At 44.3% G+C, this 6,902-nt stretch overlaps 1 long non-coding RNA gene across 1 annotated transcript; it reads left to right on the top strand.

The window, feature by feature from the left end:
* Nucleotides 1-896: 896 nt before the first annotated feature.
* On the top strand, nt 897-3,435 carry LOC144296440 (uncharacterized). The gene is made up of 2 exons (XR_013363560.1): nt 897-1,034; nt 3,145-3,435. It is a non-coding gene; the product is annotated as an uncharacterized LOC144296440 (long non-coding RNA).
* The last annotated feature ends 3,467 nt before the right edge of the window (nt 3,436-6,902 follow it).

Raw genomic sequence — 6,902 nt, 5'->3', positions numbered from 1 at the left:
ACTCCCCCTAGCATCCTGGTTTTCTCTGCCTCCACCAGCCTAATAATTGTTCATTATTGCCTGGATGAGTATGGTTTGAACCCTCTGGGCTGCCCCTAGCTTGCCTGACCTGGAGTCCCAGAGGTGCCCTGCAACAGGAAGTATCCTGGGTGGTGACTAGACTACCTAGTCGAGAGCCACAGCTGTCAGGTGGGGCCTCCTGGGGCTGGCTCAGGAGTGACGGGTGCTGAGCAGTCAGCTAGTTGCTGATTACCTCACCACATGCATTCTGCTCCCTGTCAGTCACCTGGAAGGAAGGGCTGGGCCAAATTTACCTCTCCTCTAGGTTTCTGCTTAGGACTATCTTGCTGCTGGCTGCTTCTATCCCTGCCTGGAGCCTCCCACTTATTCTCCAAACAAAAGAGACCACACTGGGATTGTTTCTACTAGAAACAGTTTAGAACATCATGTTCTCATTCATTTCACCAACCAGCACAGGGCCCTACCAAGGACCCCACACTGCTCTTGGGAAAGATGAATCGTAGGAGCTCAAGGGACAGATATATAAATAAAAAATAATCACAACAGGCCATAATACCTACTCTATGGTTTCATTTATATGACATTCTGGAAAAGACCAAACTAGGGAGACCCAGAACATGATAGTGGTTGTTAGGGGCTGGGGGAGAAGCATGGTATGGGGAGTGGGGAGTAATATAACTATGCTAGTATTGGTTATGCTACTAACTGCATTGATTAAGACTTGCAGAAATATCCACTAAAAAAGGGTAAATTTTCCTGTATGTATTATAACTCGGTATTTAGAAGAAGAAAATAAACCACAATAGAATGCAGCAGTGTGCTGCAATAGCACAATGCACAAAACGACACAAAAGAGGAAGTAAGCAGCACTTCCTGGAAGGGAAGGGGGAAGGGGTCAGAGAAGCCTGGCTGGAGAAAGGAGCAGCTGACCTGTGATTTGGAAAGATGATGCCAGTTTGCGAGAAAGACAGAAGGTGTAGATGTTCCAGGTAGAGGGAACAGCTTGTGCGAAGGTGTGTGGTCTGGGCAGCAAGCATCTTGGGTCCTGTGGGCTGCTTGTCATTTGGTGCCACTGGTGCATCGGTGGGAGTCCAAGCAGTTCTATACGTGGGGCTAGGAGTGGGGACACAGCTGTTTCTTTTGCCTTTCAACATTTTCTTATTGTGCTAAAATACGTAGAGCATAGTATTTGTCTTTTTAACCACTTTCCAGTGTACAGTTCAGTGACATTAATTTCATTCACAGTGATGTGCTGCCAGCACCGGTATCTGTTTTCAAAGCCCTTCTGGTCACATGACCCTGAGCAGAACCCCCTGCCCATTAAGCACTAACTCTCCATGCCTTCCTCCCTCACCCCCTGCCCAGTCCCTGGGAACCTCTAACCTATATTCCGTCTCTGCGCATTTGTTTCTTCTAGATATTTCATGTAAGTGAAATCATATAATATTTGTACATTTGTGTCTGGCTTACTTCACTTAGCATATTTTTGCTTTGTTTTTAATGAGGCCTTTGGATTAAGAAGTGGGCCCTGAGAAAATGCTCTCATTTGAGAGTCAGAGGAGAGGGCAGAAGGAAGCCTGGTCTGAACCAGAAGAACTCAGCGCTGGGCCGGGGTGATTTTCTGTAGGTGTCCCGTGCATGGCTCCCCTCTTCATTAGGGTCAGACTTGAGCAGGGACACCTCTGCATACCTGCAACTCACCTGCACCTCCGTAGACCCCTGGTGTCAGAGACTCTCACCCACAAATCTGTTGCACATGGCACCCTCACCTCCTACAAAACTGCAAAAGGAATTTTTAAAAAGACATAAGAAAATAAGTGACCAAGAATTGCAAATGAGGCAACCCGAGAAGCAGGATTTGGAGTTAATTAGCCCTTGAACTGTCAAGCCCAATTGCTTCCAGTGAGTTCTGACATTTCTAAGAATAATTAAGAACTTGGCTGTCACATTTCACAAAGGCCCAACCACGACGCGAGCAAGTTCTACCTGCTTTCCCCGCATAATGTCCAGAAACACATAGAGGAGGATTATACCCACTGCTAATTGTAAGTCCTTGGGTAGAAGTGCCATGTTTTTCAAGAACTTTTTGTATTTATATACCAAAATATAATGATCTTCATTTAAGGAGTGGATGTGAGTGACAGTGGGGGTGGCACTTTATTATCACTGATGATAATAGCTAACATTTACAAGTGTTTACTACATGCCAGACGCTATTCCAAGTGCCACAGGAGCCTATGAGGTGGAGATGTAGGTATATAATAATAATAATTATATATTGCATATTGTATATAATAAATATATTCATTAATATCTATTAAACAAATATGTATATCTATATATAATCTTCAATTAATAGGTGAAGACACGGAGGCACAGAGAGTTTCTACAAGCTTTTCAGGGTCACAGAGTCAAGGTCAAAGCCAGGCAAGCTAGCTCCAGAACTGGTGCTCTCAACAACTGTACTTACATGTCTTGTCTCTAAGCTATGCTGAGTTACCCTGCCATTGGGAACAGTCAGCTTTTCTGGTGTGCTTCGTTAGTCTTGTCAGAAGCATTTATTAATCACAAACTTATACGTAATTCTGGTTCCTTGCCCTCTAAGAACTATTTTTCAGGCAAGAAATAAATTCTTCTATAATATATTTAACTCATCTCATACTCAAGTGATTACCTCATGGTTATCTTCCACTGTCTTCATTCATTCATTCATCAGATATTTATTGGGCATCTACTATGTTCAAGGCGCTGTATAAAGCCATGGGAGGGAAACACAGATTAATTCGGAATAGAGTCTGTCCAGGAGAAGCTTCCATTCCAGGTGAGGAAGTAACCCAGAATACTATAATAAGACAAAGTAGTATAATACAAGATAAAATATGATACAAGGTGACATAACTCAAGGTAAAAAGTGGTAAGTACCTAAGAAAGATATTTATTACTATGGCTGTTCAGAAGAGAAATTACTTTAAAACATCTGTGTGTGGGTGTGTTGTACAAGGTGGGGAAAGTTGGTGGAGAGAAGATGAAAGAAGGAAGAGAAAAAGGAGATTTATGAAGAAAATGATGAAACTGGCCTTTGATATGGACTGAATTTTGTCCCCCCAAATTCATATGTTTCAGTCTCAACCTCCAGTACCTCACGATGTGGCAATGTTTGGAGATACGGCCCTGAAAGAGGTAATCAAGCTACCATGAGGCCCCTCCGGTGGGCCCTGATATGATATGGCTGGTGAACTTGTAAGAGCAAATCCGGACACAAACACAGAGAGATGACCATGTGAGAACTCAGGCGGAAGACAGCCATCTGTAAGCCAGGAGAGGACCCAGGAGAAACCGCTCCTGCTGACACCTCCATGTCCAATTTCCAGCCTCCAGAACTGTTGAGAAAATAAATTGCTATTGATGAAGCTACCCGGTCTGTGGTACTTTGTTATGGCCACCCTACCAAATGAATACAAACTAAACTTTTTAATGAGAGGATTTGGACATGGAGAGATAGAGACTAAAGGGTGGGAATTGGGGAAGGGAAGGACTATATAGAACAACCAGATTTTATTCGGTGGATAATGGGGAGACATGGCAGGCTTTGTGAGCAGGAATGACCTGGACAGCAGTCATTCAATTTATTCAATTCATTCAGCAAACATTTCCTGAGGACCTGCCTCATCCCAGGCATTGTCAGGAGCCACCTGGGAGCTGCTTTATGAATAAGATGCCTTAGCACAGGGCTCCTTCATAGGACTACACATCTGGGCGGGGACAAAATGGAAAATGAGCTAGACTGAGGAAAGCATGGAGGTGGAGAGACTAGTGGGAAGCCTTTTATTGTGGCCTGATTTAGTGCTTTTCAATCTTCTGAAAGAGGTTAATATGACCCCCAGGGAAGTGTCCACCCCACCCCTCCTGGCTCTGCTCCTAATCATGGATAACAGAGGCAGTGCCTTGCCTCTGAACATCTCTAACTGGCCAAGAAAATGTGGTTGGTTCTGTACTTTGTATTATGGGTATATGACTTTTAAAAACGTCTTTCAAATATGAATTCTAAAACTGAGTTATCTTTTCCAAACCACACATTACACCAGGAGACTTTGAAACAACCCTTCCCTTGACTTCAGCCAGCCTATCCCTGAATCTAAACCACAGAAATGGTCTTTTGATAACAAACAGCATCTCCAAGGGATAATGCTTGGAAAAAACAAACAATCAAAAAGCAATTCAAAACAAAATAAATACATTTATTTTGGGAGTTATATGGTGACAACTCTTCCCTCAGGGTAATAGGTAGACAAATGGTCCCCCAAAGATGTGCAAGTCCTAATCCTTAGAACCTATGAATATATTACTTTATGTCGCAGAGGTGATTAAGTTCATGGCCTTGAGATGGTGGGATTAGCCTGGATTATCCATGTGGGTTTAATCTAATCCCATAGGTTCTTCAAAAGACACAACCTTGCCTCGCTATGGTCAGAGAGAGATGTGACTATGGAAGAGACATGCAATGTTGCTGACTTTGAAGATGGCAGAAAGGGGCCACAAGCCAAGGAATGTGGTCAGAAGTTGGAAAGATAAGGACATGAATTCTCTTCTGAGCCCCCAGAAAAGGAATACAGCGCTGCCAACACTTTTATTTTGCCCGTTGAGACCCATTATGGAATTCTAATGTACAAAGCTGTAAGATAATAAATTTGTATTGTTTTAAGCCACTAATGTGGTAATTTGTTATAATGGCCATAGGACACCAAGATACTCCAGTTACTATAACTCAAGTCAGGCCTGCTTCTTTAAACAGTATAGCTTTTCAAGGTTGGCCTTTGCAGTGACTTCCAATTCAGGATTCCCTTACCTGTATTGTAGGTTGTATGATCTCACTTTCCTACCAGATTTTAAACTCCCTAAGGGCAGGAACTGAGCTTTTCATTTCAGTGTCTTTAGTGCAAGCATAGTATCTGCCACATAGCAGATGTCAAAAACTATGAATTAAATGCTTATATGAAAGCCCAAAGCAGGCTAGTGCTTCATAATGCCTTAATGGGACCTCCAACAGGAGGCATCTGTGCCTTTCAGACATAAAGGGGTCAAGTCTGATGTCACCATTGATGTATATATGTCATTAAGTTGAAATGAATTACTGTTAGCTGTAACCAAGACAACAAATCCCATTCACATGTAGAGAATGGTGAGTCATTCAGACCAGCGTCAGTGAAGGCCTGGCTTTCCAAGACAATCTTTGTACAATGTCACTCCAGGCCCCTTTTCATGAAGAGCATTTATCAACGGGGCCTGTTCTAAATGGCTCTCCCTATGCGATTCATTTAGCTGGTCCATCCCGCAAAGGCATGGGACTCAGATACAAAGCTTCGTTAGTTTGGATACTTTCCTCGTGAAATTACACTTATTTTTGGAAAGAAATGACCATTCACAATTTTTCATTGTTGGATGGAAAGCTTTGAAGTACTTTCTAGAAAAGCTGACTGTGGGCAGTTTTAGTATAAATAGCACAGCCTCCTCCCCATCATATCTTTGGTAACTATTTTCAACTGTCATTAGCAGAAACTCAGAGCTGGTGGGGGAAAAGAGTCTACAGAAAGCCCTACTAGCCAGGACCTGCTCTGTTGCTTCTCTCTCCTCAGTGAGACCACCCTGATATCCCTACTGTTGTCATCATGGGTGCTCTGCAAACTCCCTGCTGTTGTTTGAGCTTGAAGCTTGGGCCGGTGGTGAGGCTTCCCCCTTCTTGCAGGAAATCCAAGGGTTTGGCCAGAATACAGTGCCGTGCCAGACCTCAATCCACCCAAGACTCGGACTTTGAGTTGACCTAGAGAGTTTGTTTTTCCTTCCCTTCTCCCCATAACCTGAGCTCCTCTCACTGGACACCAGTGTTTTTCTTCTTGCTTCTGGATCCTCTCCTCAACCATTTCCTATCCCAACCCTGACTTTAGGCAAGAGATCCAGCTATGGTTTCAGTGGTCTCCCACGTGGCCCCTGAAGGTGTCCCCTTCAGGACAGTTTACTATGCTTAGGAAATTCCAACAGATGGCAGTTCTCATCAGCAACACTTCCTTTGCCGTAAACTTTTGTGTTCAGACACTGCTTGTGTTTGCCTCCTCCTTGCCAGTTCCCAACTCCCTCAGGCAGGACAGAACTCTGGCAGGTGAGGGTTCTAAATTGGTCTCCAAAGTCTGAGAGGAATAATGCTGCTTCTCTGTATCAGAGTACCCAACCAGCAGGGGGCTGTGCCCTGGGCAGCAGCACAGACAAGTTCATCAAGTCTTCAGGAGTAAACAGGAAGTAGATGACAGGATATTAAAGTTGGGTGCTCGCCACACAATTTTTTCCTCTTGGCTCATGTTTGAGTGTTTCTGGGACTGCCATGCTCCCACAGAGGCATATCAAAATCAAGAAATATTTAACAAGTGACTAACATACTTTATCTGCTGTGACTTAGGCTGACCAGGAAAGAAAATGGAGGGAAAGGCAATTAGAACATGAGGAACGAACCATTACCATCACCAAAGCCATTCCAAATCTGAAACCAGTACCAGCCGTGGTGGTCCTGTGCTATTCGGTCATGGGAATAGCAGTGCTGGGATCAGAGCAGGTTCTGAGGCAGGAAGGGTCTTGCAGATTGGGGAGTGCTCTCCAGCTGGAGGGCTGTGGGGGAGAGGAGCCTCCCTGCCCCCCAGATAAGGTTAGCCCTGGCAAACACAACCTTGCTATGGAGAGGTGAGCCAGCTGTCAAGGGCTGGAGAGGAGAAAGACACCTCAGTCAGTCCAAGTGAGCAAAGAGTTGGGACTTCCAGGAAAACCTGACATGGGCACTCCATCAAAGAGGCAATGTCTCTGGAGAAAACCAGGAAGTGACAGATGGGATGGGAAGA

The sequence above is a fragment of the Canis aureus genome, chromosome 24, assembly GCF_053574225.1.
Source record: "Canis aureus isolate CA01 chromosome 24, VMU_Caureus_v.1.0, whole genome shotgun sequence".
In the NCBI taxonomy this organism is placed as follows: Eukaryota; Metazoa; Chordata; class Mammalia; order Carnivora; family Canidae; genus Canis; species Canis aureus.
The sequence above is the reverse complement of the archived record's forward strand: the minus strand, read 5'-3'. Positions and strand labels throughout refer to the sequence as shown.